Source organism: Triturus cristatus, chromosome 10 (assembly GCF_964204655.1).
Source record: "Triturus cristatus chromosome 10, aTriCri1.1, whole genome shotgun sequence".
Classification (NCBI taxonomy): domain Eukaryota; kingdom Metazoa; phylum Chordata; class Amphibia; order Caudata; family Salamandridae; genus Triturus; species Triturus cristatus.
The window spans coordinates 160,134,609-160,161,451 of NC_140593.1; the positions used below are offsets into that span (position 1 = coordinate 160,134,609).

Sequence of the window (26,843 nt, forward strand, 5' to 3'; positions counted from 1 at the left end):
ACATATAAGAATATAGCAAGCTTACCATCATTAAAGCAATTGCATCCATGGTCGAGGAAATTAAGACTCACGGATATGTTTCTAAAAAGGACAGTGAGTTCTTATTAACAGAAGAACCAAGTATCACATACTTTTATTGCCTCCCAAAAATACAGAAGAACAGTATACTAGCACTTGGGAGGCCTATTGTATCAGGGATTGCGTCATATTTGGAGCTACTAGCTCAATTTATTTATTTATTCCTCCAGTCATTAGTTTTCTGAAACCTACTAAAGAGTTTCTGAATGTCATGAACAATTGTGGTTAGAACTGAACTTATCATTCCCCGATTTGATTCATTCTGTTGTGTGCAAGGCAAGTCCTCACTAAGAATTATAGCCAATTTGACGATGATTTCTACCTACAAATAGGCAGGACTAGCATTGGCTGTGCATGTGTATCAAGTCTCCATCCAAGTGGAGTGCAATGTACCACAATTCCGATCCTTTCAGCTCCAACACCAAAAACTGACAGTGATGCATTGATGATATCATCATCCGGGAAGGTGATGAAAGCAATGTGGAACTTTTCCTGAACTGGTTAAAGACAACAGATCCTCAGTTGAGATGACTGTAAGCACAATCCAGTTAATCTTCATTAATTGTAAACTGATAGCTAAGGAGAGTAGACAATGGTTTTTACCGAATCAATTGATTTGACTCCTTCCTGATTTTTGAAAGCCATCATCACCACTGTGCCCTTTGCAACATTTACCAATTTACAGTATCATGCAGGAACAGTTGTGGTGTTTCCAGTTTCAATGGTCACAGTAAAAAAAGAACTGATGCAGCACAAAATTATAAAATATGCATGCTCTTCACTGAAGGTTAATTCAAATCTTATCAATCAAAACAATACCAACATCAAAGGCAAAGGTAAAACGTCTAATGAGAAGTTCATGAATTCACATTATCAATTTGGTGAGTGTTCTTTTTCCATCTCATCCAATTTATAAAATGGTATATTTATCAACTTTACAAAATTGCGTAATAAATCTTCGTCAGATCCGAACGATCCTACTTCCAGTCACCTGTAGATTGTTGGGACTCTTCACAAAGGTAACCTACACTTGTGAGCAATTTAATAATAATAATAATACAGAATTTTATTGAGCGCGAACAGCTACCTCACACGGAGGTGTCCCGGCGCTAGACACAGGCAGAGAACACATAACCGAAATTCAAGTCATTAGCAAGGTTGAGTGAAGAGCCAAGTCTTCAACAATTGTTTAAAGCGGGGTTCAGAAGGAGCCTGCTGAAGCTCAGGGGGAAGTGAATTCCAAAGCATCGTTACATTTGCCGAGAACGTTCTGCCTCCCATACGAGCCTTTTTTATTCGAGGCACTGCTAGCTGGATCCGGCAGTTGGAGCGAAGAGAACGGGACTGTGTGTATCTTGACAACCGATCTCTCAAATATATTGGACACGAGCCATACAAGGATCTAAAGGCTAACGTAAGTGCCTTAAATTTGATCCTGTTGGCTACTGGTAACCAATGAAGTGATCGAAGATGCGGAGAGACAGAATGCTTGAATGGAATATGCATTAACAGCCTCGCAGCCGCATTCTGGACCAATTGCAAGCGTTGAATTAGGTATTTAGGCAGACCCAGGAACAAACCATTCGCGTAATCCAACCTAGATGTCACTGTCGCATGGATTACCGTTTTCCTGCAGTTCACCGGGAGAAGTCGAAGGATTTTGCGAAGATTCCTAAGTTTACCTAGACAGCTTCCCATCAGCTGTTGTGTGTGCGAGACAAACGACAGATTGTTGTCCCAGCGCACCCCCAGGTTTTTTGCCGATAGGCTAGGGGAGGGGGCCGGACCCATTGCCATCGGCCACCAGAGCTCAGAGGGGGGCGGGGTGCCTTTGCCAAAAAAGAGCACCTCCGTTTTGTCTGCATTGAGTTTTAACTTATTAGTATTCATCCAGCGCGCAACATCCTGAAGACAGCCTTTAAAACTAGACATGGCCGCCACTGACACCTCTGCATATGGAAACACAAGCTGGGTGTCATCGGCATAAGATACTGCCTTGACCCCCCAGTTAGCAATAAGCGTGAAGAGTGGGGCCAGATAGACATTAAATAGTAATGGACTGAGCGCCGAGCCCTGAGGTACACCACAGCATAAAGGCTTAGGTGTTGAAGAAACAGTCCCCAGGGCCACCTTCTGGGTTCTCTGGGACAGATACGACTGTATCCAGTCCTGCGCTTGATCCTGTAAGCCCACTTCTACCAATCGCATCATCAGCCTTGCATGGTCGACAGTATCAAACGCTGCCGAAAGATCCAGGAGCACCAGCAAAGCTGAGTCTTCCGAATCTAACGACCATCTTATTGACTCTGCCACCTCGATCAGAGCTGTCTCGGTGCTAAAGCCTGGTCTGAAGCCTGACTGTGTCTCATGCAGAATCTTGTTGTCCTCTATATATTTACTGAGCTGCCGCTGGATAACTTTCTCAAGCATTTTGCCCGGGGCAGCCAGCAAAGAGATAGGACGAAGGTTGCTGAGATCCGAAGGATCCCCATTGGGTTTTTTCTTTAGAGGGAGAAGGGTCGCATGTTTCCATATATCCGGGAAGACCCCGGAGGAAATGGACGTATTCCAAATGTGCTGTAAGGACGGAGCCACAAAGTCCGCCATTATGCTCCACAATTTTGGGGGGGCAAGGGTCATCCGGCGAACCAGACTTGCAGCAACTTAGTTCCTTCCTGACCGTGGACAGAGTTATCGGTTGAAAAAAAGCCAGCGGTCCGCTTGTCAACTCTTTGACCGTCTGATCCGTTTTCACCGTTGTTTCCTCGAGGCCAAATGAATCATAGACACGTTTAATTTTATGGTCAAAATAGTCCGAGATTGTATTACAAAAGGTGATTGACGGCGGTATCTCCCTTTCAATACATCTGGGTTTAAAAAAGGACTGAACCACCTTAAAAACGTCTTTGCTGGAGTGTTCTGCCTGTTGAATAGCAACTGCAAAAAACAGTTTTTTTGCCTTTCTGACAGCCTTCTGAAATTTATGGGAGGCCACCTTGTATTGTGTTCTTTCCAAGGCCCCATAGTTTATCCTCCACAGCCTCTCTAACCGTTTACATTTTGCCTTCTCAGTTCTGAGGTCCTGTGAGAACCATGGAGCAGAGGGAGAGTCCCTCTTGGACATAGCGCGTTTAGCTGGAGCAATGGATGATACCATATTCCCAATCCAGTGATGAAACCGCAGAGCGTCAGTGTTGGCATTCAGGGTTAAAGTAGGTTTGTTCTGAGCCAACACTGGGCCCATAACGGAAGGGACTAGTTTCCTCCATTGTCTTCTCATAAAAAACTCGCTTGCTTGGCGCTGGTCTGTCAGCCACCAAATTTATTGTGAAAGGCATAAGCAAGTGGTCTGACCAAAGTAAAGGCAGAGTCCCCTCCATCATCACCTTTTCAATATTGGAGAGGATGAGATCGAGTGTATGACCCGCTCTATGTGTGGGACCCTCAGTGATTAATCTCAGATTGGCCGCATTTAGAGTGGCTCTTAATATCTCTGCTTGGGCGCAGTCCGTTCTATCCATATGGATATTGAAGTCCCCACTACAAGAAAATAAGGATGGAGGAGGGAGCTCTGCACTATCACGTCCAACAGAGCGATAAGATTAGAATCATTCCCACCAGGGGGGCGGTAAATAACTAGCCCTGCTAAGGAGATCTGAGCGCCCACCTGAATGCAGAAGTGTAATCCTTCCAGACCCGCGATCAGAGTGGGGGCAGAGAATGTTAATGTGAACTGTTCTTTAAATATAGCAGCTACTCCTCCTCCTCTTTTTCCACCCTCTCGATTAGCGAGACACATTGTGTAGCCCAGGGGTACTGCCAAGGCTATTGCAGTCATATTGTCATCGCTCAGCCAGGTTTCAGTCAAAAATAGGGCATCCCACTCATGATCCTCCAGTAGCAGCCAGATATCGTTGGCATGCTTTGAGAGGGATCTGCAATTCAACAACCCAACTCTTAGACTACTATTACCGAGCGGTCTTGACTTACAGAGCCCCTTCTCCTCTCCATTGCCCCACCCACCCAACGATACCCCACACGTCTCGCATATGTGTTCGAGGAGATCGGAACTTGGGTCAAACCAGTGAGTGCAGCACGCAACCTCTGTATTAAGCCTCCACAGTTCATCTCGCGACCACACGGTCCTCTCCTTATATGTGCCACTACAAACAGCATGCCTGGCCCCGGCCGCCGTCTGGTCGCGGACGGGCGCAGACGGGCTTGCCTTTGGCGCGCCACCGGCGCGCCCGCTGCGCGTTAGCCAGGGCATCCGTTTTAAGCGTGTGACAGGTCCAACAACTAGAGCGACAACTCCCGAGCACCGGAAGTAACAGACTCCCTCCACATCAATCGGGACTGCACCCGCGGTGGAACGGGGAGGAGCTACCGGTCACGGCAAGTACTCTTGTGCAAAAGACAGTTTCCAAGTATATTTGTGCAAATAGCAATTTTAAAAATACATTTGTGTGCAAGTAATTTACTCTTACACTTTTGAGTAAATCTACTACTTCACCTATTCATAAATCTGAGTGTAAAGTTACTCAAAAGTGTAGTCTTCCTCACTCCCTTAAAAAGAGTGTGGAGTCAAACTTACAAGTGTAAGTTACTACTGTCAAAACAGAAACAGCAGTAAGTTCAGCACCAGACAGGGACAACAACTGATACTGCAACACAAGTTAATAATACATTAATAGTAATGAAGTATTTTTTCTTCCCTTCTATATTTAAAATAAATAAAAGAAATAATGTTTGACCTAAAAATGTTTTACTAGTTTATTTTCAAGTTTGATAATGTTTTTAATTTTTCCCTATAATTTACCATATAGAAATATCCACCTCAAATATGTTCTTTAATGTAAACATATTTTTATGATAAATATTAATGAAAAATAATTGTACATATAACAAAATAAAACATGTGACAGCAATATTACCTTAATTTTAAATAAAAACTTGAGGTAATTTAAATATATAAAATAAAATAAAAATATTTTTCTGAAGTCTAAATTAAAATATAAAATACTCACCTAAAGTAAAACTATGACATTCTTTTATCATGCATTGATATTTACTATAATGAAGTGAAGAATTAATTAAAAGTAATTTAATTATATGTTAGCAAACATTATTCTTACATTAACTTATAAATTCAAAAAAGGTTGCTTAAATATTTTATAATTAGATAATTAATATGTTTACTTTATCTTATAGATTTGTTTTACCATTAACTTATATTTATTTACATTTTAAAATATTGTCAATTATTTAATTTAATATAATTTCCTATGGGATTTTGTTTTAAGTCCTTATCGCTATTATTTTCTATGGGAGGATGTTGCTGTGCCAGTCGTTTGCCATACGTGGTGGTGGATTTACATCAGCTCTGGAGTAATTTACTACTGTTTTGGGCCCCATTTTGACTGTAGTAAATTTAGAAGTGCTCTTTGTAAATATGAATGGTCTTACTCTTTTGTGGGAGTGTGGATTTCCCTCCTTAAACCCCTCACTAGCAGTCCCTTAACCCCTCTTATCCTCTCTAAATCGCTTTCATTTAGTAGTAAGTATACCTCTTTTGCCAGCCTCTTCCACATTTCCTCCCTCATTTACTACTAAGGGCCTGATTACGATGTAGGGCGGACGTGTGGTCTTGGGACCGACGACCTCTGGTCAGCGGTCCCAACACGGCTATTGCAATGCTACCCCACATGGTACGGTCGGATACTCCCATTTCCCTATGGGAGCTTGTGCTACATCCATAAACCGGCCATAGCACCATCTCCCATAGAGAAATGGGAGATCCTTAAAGTGCCAGCCACGCAGTTCAGGAATTAACAGGGGGGGGCACCATAGGTGCCCCCTCAGCTCCCAACCGGAGGCACAGGGAGAAAGGGGCCCTGCTAGGGGCCCCCAAAGTCGCTTTCTGACAGGCTTTCCATGTCGGAAAGCCTGACATGGAAAGCCTGTCGGAAACCTTAGGGATTATGGTGAGACCTCCGACTGGCCGACAGGCTCCTAGAGCCCATCAGAATCCAGCCAGAATGTCCGGCTGGTTTCACTTTCAGCCGCCGGCAGGTCAGAGGCTTTCCGTCCGACATCAAAATAGGGCCCCTAAGCAGTAAACTTACATATGTGAGGATCCTCTTATAGAATTATTAGAGAGTGGGCAGGGAGTTTTAAACTCATAGGTATGTGAATTGCATTTTTTAGTACTTTATTAGTACTATTCTAGAACTACTAACAAAACTACAAATGCAGTTTGTAAATAGGCGCTTGAGACATTTTGCTCCCTACATGAGCATCACACTGCACAAAACATAGGTCTCCTGACCCTGTTTGTTGAACAATAAACATGCATGTTTTGGTGTATGATGGTGAATAACTGTAACAAGGATCACCAGGAGTGGGTACTCCTTGAGGGTGCATAATCAACAGTGATGTGTTGCTTATCTTCTTAAGGTAAATGTTTGCTATCCTCTGATTTATTTTGACAGGGTGGTATCCAGAACACAAGATAACTTTGACTAACATTTCATTTTTAAAAATCCGATTGGCCGCACTCTGCTAGTCCTACCAGCGTGTTACCCCAAAGAATTGTGGTCCATGAAGTAGCGTCGGCGGGTACGCCAATGCCAAAAGTTTAAAATGAAAATGAGTGTTGTGTTAGCCATCCCTGGACACGTGTTTCGAGGTAGTTGCCTCTCGTCAGCAGGGAGTAGGTATGTGTGTAGGGTTTCTGTGTAGGCTGCCAAAAAATATTCTCAGGTAAAGTACCACTCAAGGCGCGCAGGTGCGTAGCCATGGGCTCGTCAGCCCCACCGGCTCAAGGGAGCCTGAATATAAACAAAAATCAGATTGGCCGCACTCTGCTAGTCCTACCAGCGTGTTACCCCAAAGAATTGTGGTCCATGAAGTAGCGTCGGCGGGTACGCCTATGCCAAAAGTTTAAAATGAAAATGAGTGTCGCGTTAGCCATCCCTGGACACGTGTTTCGAGGTAGTTGCCTCTCGTCAGCAGGGAGTAGGTATGTGTGTAGGGTTGCTGCGTAGGCTGCCAAAAAATATTCTCAGGTAAAGTACCACTCAAGGCGTGCAGTGTGCGACCAATTGGATTTGTGTTAACATTTCATTTTTGTAATCTTACCTACACTCAACGGGATCGGGTCAGATAGAGAAGGTGAAACCACACCACAGAGTCATTTTGGCCCTGATGAACACCCTGTGACATCATACATTAGCAAGGACAGAAACATGTTAGCTGTTTGATAGAGATGAAGGAGATGTCCTAACATCAGCTTTTAGCCCATTTTCTCCAGGTTTTTAACTTTGTATAAATTAAGATATAGTCTTAATAAAACTACAGTATTTGTCAAATTCGTAATACAAATTTAGAAGGCATAATAAAGATAAGGGAGGTGTCCTGATTTCATCTTTTACCCCATTCTCTTCCATCTTTTAACTTTGAACAAGAAATTATCCAGGCTTAACAAAACTGCAATATTTGTCGTTTTGCTAATACAATCTTAAACTCATCTGACCATTCTCACACCCAATAAAACAATACCTCATAATAAGAGCTTTGGATTAGCCCACCTAACACCAGTTGGTGATGGTGAAGGAGCACCATGATGAAGCACACCCTCTACTACAGGTGAGGGACATGTGTCCTTTTTACAGAAAATAATAGTGAGACGAATGCAACAAACCCTTTAAGTAAAGAAGAGTGTTTCTATACTAAAAGAGCTTTCCAGCCTTGCTAAGATCTGGTTACTTTAAACTTGTTGCCTGCTTAGCAAACCTTACTGCTGTGAAGGGAGACCCCACTACTCCCATCACAGCACAGAGATCCTCAGCAGGCAAGTGGTAAACGCTAAATGCTCTTATTGGTGGTTGGTGGTGATATTTACCGACTGCAAAAGAGGTCAAACACACAGCAGCTAGGAAAGACGGAGGTAGAGAGAGAAGAGAAAACTGTCACAAAGGGAGAACTCATAAATCTTCAAGAGTGAGAAACGAGGCAGGAGAGTCTTGTAGTGAATAAAAGACTACCAGCCCTGGTATTCGGCACGCTGATGTTTAACTGCACTGGCCGCCGGCTTCTGAACAGAGCTTTGGGCACCAGCTCTCTTTCTTTCACAAATTAAGCACTGGAACTACCAAACTTCCACAATTTTTAGCACATCAAGCCTGCCGACGTTTACCAGGCAAAAGGTCTAGATAACGTGGAATTCAGTATGCTGAATACCACTTGTTATTCCTCAGTTCCAAGTGAAAAACTGGTAATAAAAGGATCTCACCCAGTGAATACCTCGCCATCGGTAATAATATTTAATTTACCGGGTGAGGTAAATACCTCATACCCTGCTCGTCTACTTGATACAAAATCTAGGAATCACAATGTTTGCTCACTCACAAAGATATCACACTATTTGCTTCCTTCCCTAGTGGTTTCCTCATTTATGGTGAGCTAATGGCAGACACAAATTATATCTTGCTGACTCAGCAGTCAGACTTGAAAAAGCAGAAGTGGTGAGTCTGGTGAAAATAGTCTGGCTGCCAGTCTGACTCTGCATTAACCAAAACATATATTTCAACACAACACTTCGTTTTCCCTATGAATCACAGGTTCTTATCTGTGCTTTTTAATGCGTGCAAATTATTGCTCAATCTTTATTTGAATTGCACAAACATGAGAGGTTTGCTTAGAGTGATCTGCATTCGTGATTCCCTGGTGTTTGTCCTGATATCTCTGTGTGCCTGAACAGAACCGGGGGCTTTTACTGACTTGTTTTAAAATTGTATTATATTTTTGCTGTTTTTATTCGGAGTGTGTTAAACTCCTTTTATTTTCTTCACGCACTTTACAATAACGTGGCGGCCATTTTTTAGCCACGCGTTTGGGCGGTTAGCGCTCTAGTCTTTTGCCACCCTGCCATTTGAGTATTTAATGGCCACGGGATGGACGCGCAACGCCTGAGAGGTTTGCTTAGAGTGATCTGCATTTGTGATTCCCTGGTGTTTGTCCGGATATCTCTGTGTGCCTGAAGGGAATGGGGGGCTTTTACTGACTTGTTTTAAAATTGTATTGGATTTTTGCTGTTTTTATTCAGAGTGTGTTGAACTCCTTTTAGTTTCTTCACGCACTTTACAATAACGTGGCGGCCATTTTTTGAGCCACGCACTTGGGCGGTTAGCGCTCTAGTCTTTTGCCGCCCTGCCATTTGAGTATTTAATAGCCATGGGACGGACGCGCAGCGGACGCTCACAGCGGGCACGCCGATGGCACACCTAAGGCAAGCCCATCCGTGCCCGATCGGGACCAGTGGCCATGACCACTGGATCAATTAAGAGGGACAGTTATAGCTACTCTCTAGCCCAGTTAAAGGAACTTAAGAGTGTGCCGCTCTTTGACTGTACGCTATTCAATCCTGAATCTATGGCCTCAAGTTACTGCAGGTTTGTGCCTCAGTCAGGCGAAGTTCATAGTCTAGCATTTACTCCCCCATCGGTCGCCAAAACTCAGGGGAATCCTCCCGTGAACTACCGTAAGGCAGTGGAGGAAAGGTACTCTTTTTCCAACTTAAACTGCCGTTCACTTTCGAAGCATAAACTTGATATTCTTGACCTTTTGACTAATGAGCAACTAGATGCCATTTTCCTTACCGAAACTTGGCTTCACGGAAGCTCTGGCCCTGACATAGCAATTGCTTTGCCCCCTAACTATGCTATTGTCAGAAGAGACAGGGGAATTAAAATAGGGGGAGGTGTAGCTATTATTTTCAATAATTCTTACACCTGCAAATTTGACACTTTACCCTCCCAGGGCTGTGAGGCCTCTCTATTTAGACTCATTTTAAGCCCCCCAATTTACCTTTTCAGGAATTTTGCTTTATCGTCCACCTGGGCCTGCGGGGGCCTGAGCTGCGTCTCTTCCGGATCAAGTCATTCCATACCTTGTGGACGTCGCCAATTTGACCATATTGGGTGATTTAAATTTGCACTTTGAAGATTTAACCTGTGTAACCAGTGATGCACTTATTTCAGATTTTGCTGCGGTGAATATGCTGCTCTGCAATTAGGGGCCTACACATGTGTCTGGCCATCTACTTGACCCCATTTTTTCTAATATGCACAACATTTGCTGCTCCCCAGCTTTGCCTGTACTAGGGTCCGATCACTTCCTAGTTGGCTTCCAAATTTCAGAAGATTCACTTGATCCATCTCCCACGGTCTCCGGCCTTACAGCTAAATCTAGGAATTGTGGAAAATTGAACGCTGAAGTGTTCAACAATATGCTATATGAAACTGTCCCTACAGTAGGCCTTTCATTGGCAGACGATGTTGTTGCCATTCAAAGTTGGATTTCCAACTCTGTCAAGGCTTGCCTCCCACTATCTGCCAAAAAGGCAAATAATCACAGCCCACCAGCCCCCTGGTTTTCAGAGGAACTTAAAATAGAGAAAAGTAAATGTAAAACGTTAGAGAGGCATTGGAGAAAGACTTATGCGCTAGAGGCTAAATTAAAATATAAAAAGGCTTTAAGGGACTATCACTCACTTTGCAAGGCTGCAAGCGTAGATTATGTGTCCTCAGCTGTGTCCAGAGCACAGAATAATCCCAAACAACTATTCAAGCTTTTAAAAAATGTGTCAGGTGCTGATTGCCCACCTGCTTCTCCTGATCTGATTGCTTCACAATGTGAGGTGCTTGCCAGATTTTTTTTGAGGAAAGTCGAAAAAATATATGGTTCATTCCAGGACTCTATGCCGAATAATGCCTCACAGGAATCTGGGAATTCCGATTATTTTACTACCACTTGGACCTTACAGGCAGACCTGTTCTTCGTACACACTGCCAAACTTGACTTCTGGGCACCCTTAGAAATGAACTCCTTTAGGCGGATACTGGACAGCCTGAAATCTGGCTCTCCCAGAGATCCCATTCCCGTCACTGTGCTTCAGAAATTTGAGCAATCCTCCCTGATGTTGATCATGGAGCTGCTTAATGCCTCTTTAAAAGAGGCAATTGTTCCATCTATCTGGACGCACGCAATGGTTTTACCATTGTTGAAGAAGGCCACTGCTGACCCCACGCAACTATCCAATTTTAGGCCCATTTCCCTTATTCCTGCTTTTTCCAAAATTTTGGAAAAGCGCGTCAATCTCCAATTGACATCATTTGTGAACTCCCAAAATGTTCTTCATGGTTCACAGTCGGGCTTCAGAGCTGGTTTTTCTACTGAAACCGCCTTGCTTGAGGTCACAGAAATGGTGCGTCATCAAGTTGCACTTATACTTTTAGACCTAAGTGCCACTTTTGACACTGGTTCGCATACTGTATTATTGCAGGCTCACCAATCATTGGGGGTGACCGACAGGGCACTCAATTGGCTTGCAGACTTCCTGACAAATTGTACGTTTCAGGTTTTCTCGCCAGCAGAGTGCTCCGAGATTCAGAACTCACCTTATGGGGTTCCCCAGGGCTCAATCCTCAGCCCTGTATTATTTAAAGTCTATATTAGGCCAATGGCTAGGATTGGGGAGGAAACTGGGTTGTCCCTCTTTTCGTACGCCGATGACACCCAGATTGTCTTCTCCCTCTCTGCTGATAGGGCGTCTAAACCCTCCCTACTTCAGGCCGGTTTGAGGAATATAGCAGGCTGGATGCATACCAACCTGTTAAAACTCAACGGCAATAAAACGGAAGTGCTGGTCGTGGGCAAGAATAAAGATCTGTGGGCCCCCCAGCATTGGCCCACTGAAATGGGTCCTCTACCTCAGCCGAAACATCAGGTCCAAAATGTGGCTGTCTTAATTGACGACCAACTATCCATGAAGCAGCAAGCAGTGAGAGTAGCCTCGACTTGCTTCACAATCCTCAGATGGCTTAAGAGAATCTTATGTATGTTGCCCCCTTCTACCCAACGTACCGTGGTCCAGGCTCTTATCACCTCTAGACTGGACTACAGTAACATTCTGTACTTGGGTGCCACTAAGGATGTGTTACGCAAACTTCAGTTAGCACAGAATGCTGCAGCGAGGCTGCTTTGTAAGATTCCTAAAACTGCTTCCATTTCTGGGTCGCTTCGAGACCTCCACTGGCTCAAGATTGAGAACCGTATTAAATTTAAAGCATTGAGTCTTATGTTTAAGAGAAAATCTGGTAAGGCGCCACACTATCTGAAGACTTTAGTTCACCCTTATGTACCATCTCGAGTGCTCCGCTCTGCCACTCAGGCCAAGTTTACTGTTCCTAGGATCAGATTAGTGCGTATGGGCGGTCACTCTTTCTCGTGACTGGGTCCCTTTTTATGAAACTCCCTTCCTATAGGTCTCAGGAATTAACTTTCTTATGAGAATTTTCCGAGGGGTTTAAAAACTTGACTATTTAATATGTAGATTTCTTCCTTATTGCTCTTGGCTCTTCTCAGGTGGTGCCGGGAAACCCTAGGGTAGCTGTGCGCCGTACAAAATCAAAATAACAATAACAATATCTGAATCAAAGAAGTTTTGAAAAGCAAGAGACAAGATCAAAAACCCTACTAACAATCATAGTCAAAGATACAAAACCAGAAATCCAGACCCTATGCTCCTCTTGCATTGCCTCAGCGATGCACACATATCATGATATACCATGGCACACTGCTAACTTGTGCTCGTGATGTGGCTAATACCTGTTCTGTCGACATGGTACATAACCAGAAAGAAGGCTTGGTAACTGCAAGTTCTGAAAACAGACTTACTTCTCTGTTAGACGAATTGGTCATTGAGGCTCTTAGGGGTCCATTAGGATGGCGGGCGGACTTCTGTCCGCCCGCCATCCTAGTAGTGCTGGGACCGGCCGCCAGTGGTGCGGCGGTCCCGCACCGCCAATTAGGATGCGACCGCCACCATGGTGTTCGCATCCCGCATATACAACATTGTGGCGGGCGGTGCCGTGAGCAGCACCCGCCACAATGTTGTGAATGCATGTTGTGCATTGGCATGCACAATGTGACAGGCACCGCCTAAGTGCAGCCTCCCCACCCCCACACCCCCGGGGGCCCACAACAGGCCCCCAAAGCGATTCCTGCATGCCTTTCTATGGCAGAGTCTCCGCCATGGAAAGGCATGAAACCGCCAACATCATAATATAACATCACCGCCACCATATTGTGGGCCTTTTCCGTCCGGTAGGCAATCCTGACGATTGCTTTACCGGCGGAAAAGCGGCAGACGGTCCTTCCGTCCGCCGTGGTACCCCCCACCATGCTAATGTGGCGGGGGTAACAGGCTGTCCGGTGGGGTGTTTTGGCAGGCGGATCACCACTGCTGGTTGGGCGGTGGTGATCTGCCCGCCATGCTAATGACCCCCTTAATGTGTAGGAATGATATTTCAAAATGTTTTAATTTCTTTGTTCTGGCGAATGAGTATATCTTTGCTGGTTTGTCCAGAAATTGCTCTCTTGTTACATTGTTTTATAATTTTTGAGCTATTAGTTTCCATCGTTTTTCCACCACTCCCATAATTTGCCATAATATGAATAGTGAGAAGCCTGCTATCTTTGTAATACTTTTATTCATATTATATTTTGCTTTCTCTTGTTTAATTAATCAAGGACTTTCATGATGTACAGTTTGACTTTTTGAGCATCTTCTATACATTATTAACATTTTCTAAATGAAAGATTAGCCCTTTGATTTATGAGCTGACTCCTGCTGTACGACAGCTGCTCAATAATTTGGTGGATTTGTTGTACAAGGTGATCAAGAGTAGTCTCTTTGTATTCATAAACAGTTACATTCAACAATAAAAAATTCATAGTGAACTTGAGGTCTGGTATGCAGTGGTTATCCAGCTCAAACATTTTCAAAGGATTTCCAAAGGTTCTTGTCTGAATCTGAAAATAACATAAATGTAGTGTGTCATATTGTTGTTAATATTCACTGTCCCCAAGTGAAATAACTCTCTTCTTCATTTTGGGCTAAAAAAAAAAGATTGACCAGGTTCAAAGTAAAAAACATTTTTTAAGATAGAGGCTATTAGTGGTAAGGTTATTAGCGGTCTCATATATTTTGGAAGTTCATATAGACATAATTTACTATAATCTTCGAGACAGTTAGGAAAGTCTGTAAACATTCTGAACATCTGTATTATAGATTTATATCCAGGTCCGGGCACAAAGATGACTTTACTTTAAAACAAAACATATTGTTATTGGTATTTGTTTCAGCATTTATCAAGAGACAACATTGTTCATCATTACATATAATATATCAACATTACTCTAGGACAGTAATACATTCACATTGTGTTCTATATGTTCCCATATACCTTCTCCGATTTAAAATATTTAGGTACTAGGATCATTTTTGACGTTTGTGTCAGTCTTTGAGTCTTGGCAACTTTTGGCTTACTCTGGGATTTCTTAGTGTATAACTGAGGAGGAGCCACCCGTAGACTGGGTGTTGATCATATGTCTAGGCGGGCAACGCAAATTCCTCTCACCATTTGTGCAGAACTATATAACCTGTACAACTTAACATGTTGCTAATTATGCAGTGGGGTTCTTGTCTTCAATCATGTCTATGATGTATGGCATGTGTCCAGGATGGTTAGTACGGATGAGTAGGCGGGGCGAGGGGGAGAAGGGAGAAGGCCCGCGCACCTACCCCGTCTAAGCTGGCGTCCACAATGATGACTTTTGTACCTAATCCTATAGGACATTTTGGTTTTATGTGCTCTAGTATGTTCATTGAATGTTTAAATAATTGTAATATGGCTAAACTATTTTTATTGAGTTGAACAGAAGAGAACTGGATTTCAAAGGAAAGCCTTACAAAGAAATTGGGGACTACAAGGGTGTGTGTTTGGATTATCCGAATTAAGATGTTTATGTTAATGTGACAAGAATCATTGGTTGATAGATGTTGTGTTCAGGGGTGATGGTCCTTTAGAGCTGAAAGATACTGCATTAAATCCTTTGATTTGGTTTGTCCTTGGACTATGGATAAGGTATTGTAAAACTAGTTTGCACCTCTCACTGTTTATAACAAAGGTACTGCTATATAAAGCCGGTGGATCTAGTGGCTCAGTGTACTAATGCATCCACTACAAAGGCCTGTGTTCAACCTCATGGTCACAGGTTCAAATCCCGGTGGGTCCACTCAGCCTTTCGTCTATCTGTGGTTGATAAAATGAGTACCATCGAGTTGGGTAACAAAAGACATCTGATATTCAGTGCCAAGATACCTATGGGTGAACATGCGCTTTACAAATACACATGTTTCAAATGCACATGTTATGTTATAAAAGAACTAGAAGATAGTCCTTTCATCAATAAAGAGGTTTCTCCTTTGGGAAATCAAGAAGTTCACGTAATAATAAGAACAAATACTGGGAAAGGGGTTAGACCTGTAAATTCCAAAGATGATGAATATTTTTTATTTTCATCTAGTCAAAAATAAAACATGGCAATCCATGGCAGTACTATTTAACACATATCATTTTGGGATATATTGTGGACGCAGATGAAATATTATATTTGGACAATGCCAATTCTTCATAAACCTATATCAAGCATTTGCTTCCGCCAGTTAACATTCGCTGAATATACAGTAAGTCTACAATTAAAAACATGTAAATTCAAGCAGCGTTCCCTCAAGACCCTGTTCCTATTTAATCATCGCAACCCGGGGGTAATATAAGCACCCGCATAGATTACCTCCAGTCTTCTAAGTCTTCTGGTAGGCGGTTATCACTTCTAACATAAGGTATTCTGGTCTCTTCTGCTTTTGACCATCCAGCCATATGTGTCAGGATCTCTGCACAGAAATGAGCAGGGAAGGATTACGTGGTGCCTCTCAGAAAGAGCACTAGTTAAAATAGTCATCACATTATTATTATTCCATGAGAGAATTGCAAAATTACCTTATACACACATGTCCATGTTGGAGGTTATGGAATATAGGAAATGGTACACAAGAACAGTTGAACTACTTACCAGCACGGGGTGGGATCTTCCCAGTGTGAGTGTCACTTGGTTATCATGAGCAGCGATTTCCAAAACCACGGCAAACATGGCACTGTGTACTGGATCTCTACTACTATATAGTTCATCCACTCAGCCTTGCGTGCTAAGCTTTTTGTTGTGTTCCTCCTTCTCGGTTTCATGTTGGTAGAGTCCCTGCCTGCATTATAGTATCTCATGACTGCCTATTTCCTAACTTTCTAAAATTCCACACTCCTTATTCGTAGCATACTCTACTATTGAGCATCAAAGGCAGGCAGGATGCCTGCCTACATGAGTCCAGTGTAGGGTTTACCAACGCCATCTTGCAAACAGTAAGAGCTCTTGTGTTTCGCTTCACTTCCCCATTTCCCCTTTCTTCTCCACTGAGGAGGGTGAGTGGTCAACAACTCTAGAGAAACTCGGGGAAGGCCAGGATTGGCAGCAAGTCCATGTCTCATTCCAAAGCTTGACAACATATCTAAGCTCTGTTTTGCACAATGGGGACAGTGGCACGTCGCCATGTAGTAGCTATTCCATATATTTTCAGGACAATTGCCAGAACCACAAGCCTTTAAACATATTTGACCCAAGTTTAAAAGAGGAAGGGGCATATCAACAAGGGCTTTATCTCTGCTTTTTTGGCTTTAAAAGCCAAAAAAGCAGAGATAAAACTAGCGCCCTATCAACAACAGGGTGCTAACATGCAAATTCGCATGTTAGCACCCTTTTACTCTACGCTTCCCCTTGCATCTCTAATGAGATGCAAAGGGGGCGTTCCAGAGTAAAATAATAGGAGAAATGTCGCTAAGCGACATTTCTCCTATTATCAAGAATATCGCTAACCCTGTCAGAGACAAAAAAAGCAGCGCTAACCGCGGTTAACGCTGCTTTTTTACGTCTGGTATTTTTCTGACTTAGCCATGATATCCTATGGGAGGAGGATATAATGGCTAAGTTTGCCTGTCCCTATCAACAAGGTAACGTTAGATTATCGCTGGGTTTCCAGCGATAATCTCACGTTAGCCTGTTAGCGTGAGGATTTTTATCGCTATTGAGATAAGCGTTGCTAATAGCACGCTATCTCAGCGATAAAAATTCACGCTAGCCGGCGATAATTATCCTAGCGCTAAGTGCGCTTAGAGATAATTATCGCCGGTTGTTGTTGCTATGCCCTGAAATTCCCAAAGGACATTTGTTGCAGGATTTATCTATCTTTATTGGGGTTGCCGGGTCTATCCTGTCCAGAACGTAATCCCAGTACTCAGTAGTCTGTGGGTAAATTCAAATGGCATCTATCTGTAATATGTAATATATTATACTGTGCCAACTTAAATCTCATTTTCTGGACAACTTATTAGGCCTATTACTTGCCATAGTCAATTCACTGACAGTCAGATATTTTGGACACCTTAAGTTTATGTTTAATTGTTAGAAATGGGTTCTCTAGTTGGCAGTGGTTTGCACCCTGTCCAAGTAGGGACCCTCACTCTAGTCAGGAAAAGGAAGTCACACAGCTAAGATAACTCCTGCTCACTCCCTTGTCAGCTTGGCACGTGCAGTCAGGCGTATCTCAGAGGCAATGTGTAAAGTATTTGTACACACACAGTGAAAACACTACAAAAGGACTCTACACTAGTTCAGAAAAATAGCCAATATTTATCTGAATAAAACTACCAAAACAATAAAAATCCAACATACACAAGTCAAGATATGACTTTTAAAAGATTAAACAAGTTTAGTCGATAGAAATCAATGAATGCGTTCATTTTAGCACAAAGCACCTTAGATGCATCAAAAATCATACATGGTGCAAGGTGCAGGGGAGGTGAGGCGCTGGCAAAGCAAAGCGATGAGCCGGTTCCTAACTACACAGGGGAGGTGATGCGTTGGTTCCTTACTGGCAGAGGAGGTGATAATAATAATAATAATAATAAAACCATTTCTAAAGCGCCTGGTTACACTAGCATAGTGTGTCCCCGCGCTAACAAGTGCCACTCCTCCCTGAAGGCCAAAGTCCAGGGCATGCCTGGGTTCTGAAAAAGAAGGCGATCATTTACGTGGAAATAAATGAGTTTTCAATTTTAATCTGAATCTTGCTTCAGAGGGTTCCATGCGTAGATCAAGAGGAAGCTTATTCCAATATTTGCTGGCTAGAAATCTAAAGGAAGCGCCTCCAATCTTGGCCTTGCGAACGCGGGGAAGTTGGAACAACATTGCTCCAGCAGATCTAAGGTTGCGGATGGGACGGTGGAGCATTAGAAGGTTGCGCAAATATCCAGGACCTTTTTCATGGGCGATACGATGAGCAAAACAGAGAGCCTTGAACCTGATTCGCTCCTCAATAGGGAGCCAGTGGAGTTCAAACAGTGCCATTTTACCTGATGCTCTACGTGGGAGGTTTAACACCATGCGTGCAGCAGCATTTTGCACACATTGAAGTTGGTGAATACCTTTTTTACTGAGACCCAGAAGGAGAGCATTGCCATAGTCCAGATGTGGAGTGACTAAGGCATGAATGAGTGTTTTTCTAGCACTGATGGGAAGAAGATCGAGAACTTTACGGAGTGTTTTGAGTAATCCAAAGCATTTGCTTGTGATCTTGCTAATCTGCTGCTTAAAGGAAAACTCTGAATCCAGTATAATCCCTAGGTTTCTAACAGACTCCACCGGGAGGGGAGCTACCCCTAATTCCGTGGGCCACCAGGCGTGCGACCAAGCGGAGGGGGATTTACCTATCACTAAAACTTCAGTTTTGTCGCCATTGAGGCGCAGACAGTTGTCATTCATCCACCCTGCCACGGAGAGCATGCAATTGGAGAAGTTGGTGGCCGCCTCTGCCTGATTGTGGGTGAGTTTAATTATTAATTGGGTATCGTCAGCATAAGTGACGATACCCACTCCAAAGGATTCCACAATATGAGCTAACGGCTCCATGTAGAGATTGAACAATGTAGGGCTCAGACTGGAACCCTGAGGAACTCCATGTCTGAGCTTTCTGAGGGACGATTTATAAGGGGGACAGTGCACCTGGAAGCTCCTGTTTTCCAAAAAGGATTCAATCCATTTCAGTGCAGACCCCTTCACTCCCATGTCTGAGAGGCGAGACAGCAGCGTTGAGTGCAGCACAGTGTCAAAGGCTGCACTAAGATCTAATAAAACCAACGCTGCCGTCTGCCCCTCATCAACTAGTTGTCTCAGACACTCAGTGGAAAAAAGAACCGCTGATTCTGTGGAATGGCCTGCTCTAAAACCTGACTGTGTTGGATGGAGAAGAGAGTTTTCCTCCACAAATTTCATGATTTGTATATTAACTACCTTCTCCAGCACTTTCGCACAGAACGGGAGGAGAGAGATAGGGCGAAGATTCTGTAGTTGGGAAATGGGCATTGCAGCTTTTTTCTTCAGAGGAATTACTTGAGCCCTTTTCCATACATCAGGCACATAGCACTCCTGAAGAGAAAGTGTGATAAGGTGTTGGATCTGATCAACCATGCCTTCTAGGACACCCTTACATCGCTTGGGAGAGATCACATCAAGTGGGGAACCCGACTGGATGCTATTTAAAATAGTGAGCAAATCCTGCCTTTCAGGGACTTTAAAACTTGTCAAAAGGGGTTGTGAGACATAATCAGTTCTCATTGTTATGCGTTTATTTGGCAAGTTGTTAGTGAATGTGGTATGTATTAAGTCTACCTTCTTCACAAAAAAGTCCGCAATATTATCACATAACTCATTGGAGTAGGTATCTTGGGCCACTAATCTGATGGGAACAGTAAGTTCTTTATAGATGGAGAAAAGTTCTTTAGTGGGGTTTTTTGCCAGTTCAATCCGTTTCTTAAAGTGAGCGCTTTTGGCTGCTCTTATTAGTTTGTGGTATATTTTTAATTCTCTTTTATAGTTCAACATGTCTTCTAGAGAATAATTTTCGAGAATAATGATGCGTCCCTTCCTTACTGCTAGGCAGGGTCGGTGATGTGTCGGTTCCTTACTGACAGGGGAGGTGATGCGTCGGGTTCCGGACATGCGGCCTTGGTTCCTTACTGGGGTGCGGTGTTGATGAAGTATCTGCCCCCAGTAATATTGCGATGAAAATCCAGATGTGCTGTGTCGATGCGATAGCGGCAAAGCAGGTGCTGCATTCATTTCACAGCCCGAAGCAGACGCTGAGTCGATTCTTGAGCCACAAAGCAGGCACTGCATTGGAGTCGGAGCCAGTGCCACGGACGTCGGTGACATGGTGCTCGGTACTCACGCTGTTACCATTTTTCTGATGTGCTGCAAGGGCACACTGGGGCCTGCAGTGAAAGCAGTGGTCGGTGCGTCGAGTGGGAACCACGCTTCAGTGCAGGCAGTGGCGATGCATCAATCTTTTGCAACGGTGCGTAGAGAAAACAGGCCCTGGGAGTCGATGCATGGATTTTCTCCTTATGATCACCAGGTTACACTTCCAAGGCCCCGGAACTGGATTTGCCATCACTTGGCAAGCCAGGACTCTCAACAGAAGAGCCCAGGCACTGGCAGGTGAAGTCTTTGATGGCCCGAAACTTTTTAACAGGAGGCAAGCACACACAAACCCTAGGAAAAAACTTGGAAGCAGGATGTAGAAATCAAAGTCCAGTCCTTTCACTCCCACAACAAAAGCAGCAAGCAGCAGACCAGCACAGCAAAGCAACAGACAGAGTTGCAGTCCCTCCTACAGCTTTCAGCTCTTCTTCCTGGCAGAATGTCCTCAGTCCAGATGTGTTCTGATTTTAGGGTGTCAGAGGTTCAATCCTTATACCCCTTTTGCCTTTGAAGTAGGCAAACGTCAAAGGAAAGTCCTTTTAGTGCACAAGACCCTGCCTTTCCCTGACCTGGCTCAAATCACACTACAGGGGGTGGAGACAGCTTTGTGAGATGTCAATGACAACTCCTCCACCGCTCTAGCTCCAGAAGGCCCATCAGCCTGGTGATGGCCCACCAGGATATGCAAGGCACACCTCAGCTCCCTCTGTGTGACTGTCTAGAGTGAATGCATAATAGCCCAACTGTCAGTCAACCTAGACGTGTATTCTACAAAATGGTTAAGGAAGAAAATTCCCACTTTTTAAAAGTGGCATTTTCAAACATGCAATTTAAAATCCAACTTCACCAAAAGACGTATTTTTGAATTGTGAGCTCAGAGAACCCAAACTCGAAATCTCCATCTGCTTCCTATGGGAAATTATACTTAAAAGATAATTCAAGGCAATCCCCATGTTACCCTATGGGAGAGATGGTCCTTACAATAGTGAAAAACAAAATTAGCAGCATATCACCATGAGGACATGTAAAACACAAATGTCCTACCTTTTAACTAAACTGCACCCTGCCCATGGTGCTGCCCCGGGTCTACCTTAGGGGTGCCTTACATGTAGTAAAAGCGTAGCCGGACTGGCCAGTCGGGCAAGCGGCCAATCCCCCGGGAGGCTGGAGCCCCAGGAGGCCAGTTTTGACACTTGGAGGCCGGTTTCCGCCTCCAGGAGTGGTGGTGCACGTTACGCGATTCCAGAGGCAACTTTAAAAAGTTGTTCTGGTTCTAGTGCAGAATAGCACTTCTAGACATGGGGGCTGAAGTTAGAATTTTTGCCAAGACTGTTTAAAGTTCCCAGTCCAGGCCTGAGTAAAAGGTAGGTTTGGACCTGGCAAGTAGGTGAACTTGCCAGGTCAACATGGCAGTTTAAAACTGCACTCACAGACACTGCAGTGGCAGGCCAGAGACATGTTTGCAGGGCTACTCATGTGGGTGGCACAATCGGTGCTGCAGGCCCACTAGTAGCATTTGATTTACAGGCCCTGGGCACCTCTGGTGTCCTTTACTAGGGACTTACTAATAAATCAAATATGCCAATCATGGATAAACCAATCACCAATACAATTTAGACAGAAAGCATATGCACTTTAGCACTGGTTAGCAGTGGTAAAGTGCACAGAGTCCTAAAGCCAACACAAACATGTCAGAAGAAGTAGGAGGAAGAAGGCAAAATGTTTGGGGATAAACCTGCAAAAAGGGCCTAGTCCAACAATACTGTAGCTAGAGTAAATAATATCTAGATCTTATCGTGCTGTTTAGCATGATTGCAATCATTATAAATAAAAATATTGGTAAGGCCGGGTTGTGCCTGGCTGTCTTGTTGTTCCAGAGGGACCATGGGGTGTGCTTCTCTGAGGGGCCACTGCATGGAAGAAGCCCCTTAAGTGGGGAGTGTGGTCCATGCTCCAGGCAAGGTATCCACTGCTTCAAGTACTCATTTAATTCCTTCCTCACCCAATGACAAGTGACCCTGTTTGTCTAACCTCACTTCACCAGGATAGACATGAAGCAGTACACTTTAGCATGACTATTCCCAACTCATCAAACTACATGTCGGTCAGTCCACAAGTGAGTAGAGTACTGTAGCCGGCAGTAGGGTGGGCAAACAATGCAGCCACAAGCATTACTTTGAGACTGATATATCTCTCACACCATGCACTTTCCTAATGCTATGCTGTCTTCTGTGCTGTCTTCTCCATCATGCGAGTACTGGGACTGTGCTCATATTTCTTGCAGTCCAAGATGGCTATCAGACCGTACAATGAATGCAGTGTCTCATGTGACAACATTTCCTGAATTCTTTCCCATATGAGGCGGCTGACCAGCAAGGACTTCATGTCACAATACTTCGGGCCCTCTTTTTCATTACATACATTTCCCCTTTGTTGTTCATTTTGGTACTTTCTTAATTTTTTAGATTTGACTTCAGATTCGCCTCGTCTGACTTTGCCTGGTCATAGTGTCTGGGCTCAGGACAGTCTACTGTCCATTGTCTGCTGGAGTTTTTTCTATCTTCCAGTTCTGTCTCTGATTCAACTCTAGTGCATACCTGTCTTGCCAATGAGGTTTTTTGTGCCCATTGAGCTTTTCCTTCTTCTGTGAATCATTTTTTTAAAAACCCCTCACAATTGTAGAGCAGCCTTGTGATCCCATAAAGGAGTCTCCTTTTCATCTGGCAAATAAAACAAAGCAAAGAGGCTCAACTGCTGTGTATCGGTTGTGATGTCAATGACTTAAATGTTCCATAAGTGCCATGAATACATCCTAGAATCTAAAGCAAACCATTAACTAGCAATTCCAGGAACTGCAACAACGGTGTGATGAGAGCACAATTCTACAGCAAGCCTTAACTAGAGCAACTGGCATTCATGTCATGTTTATAGGAATCCTTTATTTCCCTGGTGATCCTACCAAGGCTGAAGTTGTTCCACAATGTTTAACATTTTGCTTTTCACCCTATCCAGTTTTCCCAAGAGCAGTCCAAGGTGTGGTATTTGGCAAACAAGGCAAGAGACGTTATGATGTCTACTTTCTGCGGTTTCTGACACTAAGATCATGGCACTGTTGATAAATAAGGAAGAAGGTGGAGTGAAGATTTGGACACTTAACATCTCAGACATACAACGGGAGATCATCTTTAGGAATATTTGTAATGTTTGAGTGGATTATAGCTGAAGGCTTTCTCTACAAAACCAACCAGTTTTAAGAATTTACCAATCTTTAGATAGAGATTCTTGCTAAAGACTTTCTCAAGAAAAACAGTTTAAAGAATTTGCTGATCATCCAATAGCGCCTTTTGTGTCCTTCTCAACTTTGTCTTGCAGTCGCAGTCTTGCACCAGGACACTCTGAATTGGGAATCCATGTACTGTATAAATATTTAAAATAAATAAATAAACCTTCATCTGACTTTATAAACCGCCAGGAGATGTTCAGGAGATTGGCAAGATATCTCGGGATATCTCGGTCTTCCATTGTCGTGAAAGGAAACTAGAAGAACAAAAATATCTACTAATTTGTGGGGCTATTTTCCTCTCTCCTGTGATGCCACAAGATAGCTCGGTCTTCCATTGTTGTGGGCTTTGTATGAGAGACAGCAGGGCCCATACTTACTCAAAAGTAAAGCAACATAGCACAGCAACTAAAGCCGCTGCGCTGCGTGAAAGGAAATAAGCAGAACAGCACCATACTTTACTAATTTATGGTGCTGCTTTCTTCTTTCTGGGCACACTTTTGACTGCCATGTTCCACCGCATGCACTCTTGCACCATAGTGCAAGGGTGTGTGGATTCTGTAAGGAACCATTTTTGTACTGAGAGGGCAGCCTCCCAGTAAAACAAAACTATCCTTTAACACTTTTCGTGCTTTGTATGTGTGCTGTTCAGTGCAGCATGCAGGTAAAGTAGGAAAAACTAAGAGAGACTCCTACAAATGAGTGCACCGGGTTCAAACATGGACCATCAAACTTATTTCTGATATTGCGCTGCTCCCAAGGAAGACATGCGTTTTTGGCTGCTGTGGGGGCAGCATATTAGTGAAATATGAAGCGGCTGATTGAAGCAGCCTCTCAGCCTTCTATGGGTTCAGTTTTAGGCAATCGGTTTGTGTCAATAAGTGTTATTTCGACACACCGCTCTAGAGTGTGAGTAAATGGTGAATAGAGGATATCTTTATATTTAGTTGAGTGTTGGCTACGTACAAAATTTTGTTGAACTGTTGATCTTGGTGAATATGTTTGCACAACTATAGTGCACTTATCAGATGCCACCAGGGCCGTTGGCCTTTGTTTAAGAATTGATCCAAAAGATGAAGGCAGCTTCTAGAAGTAGGTGTCCTTGTGTGGCATGAACTTCCTACACAGGCAGATATAGTTTCAAGTTAGAAAAAGCCTTGAAATACTGTTGTTGTAGTAATGTCTTGGAGAGTGATTTAAAAAGTCCAAGTCCAAGCAGAGGAAATTTACACATATCAGGAACGAGGTCCCAGAATCAGGTACCTGTAACCTTAGTAAAGTGTTTTGGGTAAGTTGGAAACTGAAGCCCAGAGAGGAGTGGAGATGATACAAAGAGCAACTGCAATTTAAAACAGCTCTGAAGACAGACATTCTAGAGCACACAATTGCAAATATTAGTTTACAAACATACTCTGATTTGACTGCATGCAGGGTGTGTTTGAAAAGGCCGTGCCCTTTTCACTCTGAGTATTGGGTACTTCATAGCTCTGAAAATTGGTTTCCAAACAAACATACACTCTTCGTACAAGAAACATGACTCGGCCCTAAAGGATTTTAGAAGCATTCAAGTGCAATCTTAGCTTATATAGCTCCTTGCTTACCCACATCTTAGGTGTGGCTTAACAGCACAGCTTTCACTATACATGAGGATATAAAAAAAGAGCTTTTAGGAGTACTACAGAGAGGGACTGTAGCTCTGCCAAGATGTTGGTTCATCTGTGTACAGCTTTTGATTTGAGAAAAGCAGTGTGCTTTCACAGAAAGAGTGCTTACCCTGCAAACAGCTGTCATCATTTGTTCAAAAGCTGCTTGAAAAATGTGCCTTTTCCCTTGTTCGTCACACACTCAATATGGAAGATACACCCACAAACTCAGAGTGAATTCTAATATCTTCACTATTTGGCCACAAGAAATGTTATTCTGGTCACTTCTTCCCTTCCAAACAATCAATCAAACCTTAACCCACCAATAACACACCATCTATCAAGGAGAAAAATAGAAAAGAAACCATAAATGGGTCAGATGAAAATAGGAGCCTGAAAAAACTATATAGAGTTAAAATTGCACAATTTTATTACACACAGTCCTGACAGCTGAAGTTAAAAAACAATGTGTTTCATAAAACTTTACACAAATAAAAGTTGCTTTACACAATAAAAACTGTGTCACAGCACAGATCTTAACCACATTACCACATTTAAAAAAAGCAAAATAAATCAATCAAAAAGGAGAGAGACAAATATTAGACAATAAAATTTGTCATTGAAATGGACATATTCGTGTAACAATTGTTGCTGCTGCTACCAAGTACCATATCTTTCAGTATCTACAGGTCCAGTAGCTTCACGAATTATGTTGTTTTTTAGCGTCAACGCGTTTCGATGGTTGTACCTAATTATTGCCCATCTTTATCAAGACAACAAATACTTTGACTTCTCTCTGTTGTTCGGTATATTATTTCCCAACAACATAATCCTGTGTATCAAATAGATGCATACATTAAAGTCTATCATATTCGTTAAGACAAGACGCATTAATTGAAAGCAAAACTTTCTTACACCTCAACTTTTAATACAACGTGAAACATATACTAGAAACTCATTTAATCATTGAATTGTGAGCAATTTCTTTCCGCAATAAAGTCTATTCCAAGTTTTATTAATTTGAGTGATCAGGACTCACACGCAACATTATTGTGTTGGATTGAAGGTAATTTTAGGTTGGCATATGCCTGGGGGAGTGATTGAGTTTTTGAAGTAAGGACAAGCATAAGGGCATGTCCCTGGCTAATAGACATGAGTGATATAGGATTGGTTAGATTGGATGGAAGAACGAAAGATGCAAGAAGGATGAAACCTTTGAAAAAGTGAATGAAAGGACCTATGGTCCTCTCTTTTCTTCCCCTTCTATTCTCCGTCCTTTTTCTTTGTTTCTTTTATGGTCCTATCCTTCTTTCTATTCTTCTGTTCGCAATTTCCTTGTGTGGATCTGTCTTACTATTAATTTCCCCACTCCCCCCCCCCTTATGTTTCTTTTCCTTTCTCTTTTTCCTTCCAATTTCTTTCCTCCTACCACCTTTGCCTGACAGAGCACTCCTGTCAGTTTATGACAACAAGGGAACAACTAATAAATGATGGGTCTGGTACTATATATTAGTTTTTTTATTGCGGAAAAAGACTGCTCAAAATTCAATGATTAATTGAGTTTCTAGTAT

At 43.0% G+C, this 26,843-nt stretch overlaps 1 protein-coding gene and 1 long non-coding RNA gene across 2 annotated transcripts in view; one reads left to right on the forward strand and one right to left on the reverse strand.

The window, feature by feature from the left end:
* Positions 1–26,843, forward strand: part of LOC146789139 (uncharacterized) — a 512,431-nt gene that overhangs the window by 467,257 nt on the left and 18,331 nt on the right. The window lies entirely within an intron of this gene.
* Positions 13,613–26,843, reverse strand: part of LOC146789140 (uncharacterized) — a 197,345-nt gene continuing 184,114 nt past the window's right edge. Inside the window, exons 2-3 of the long non-coding RNA XR_014970029.1 lie at positions 15,778–15,877; positions 13,613–13,953 (exon numbers count right to left, since the gene is read on the reverse strand). This is a non-coding gene — a long non-coding RNA (uncharacterized LOC146789140). The remainder of the gene's footprint in view (positions 13,954–15,777; positions 15,878–26,843) is intronic.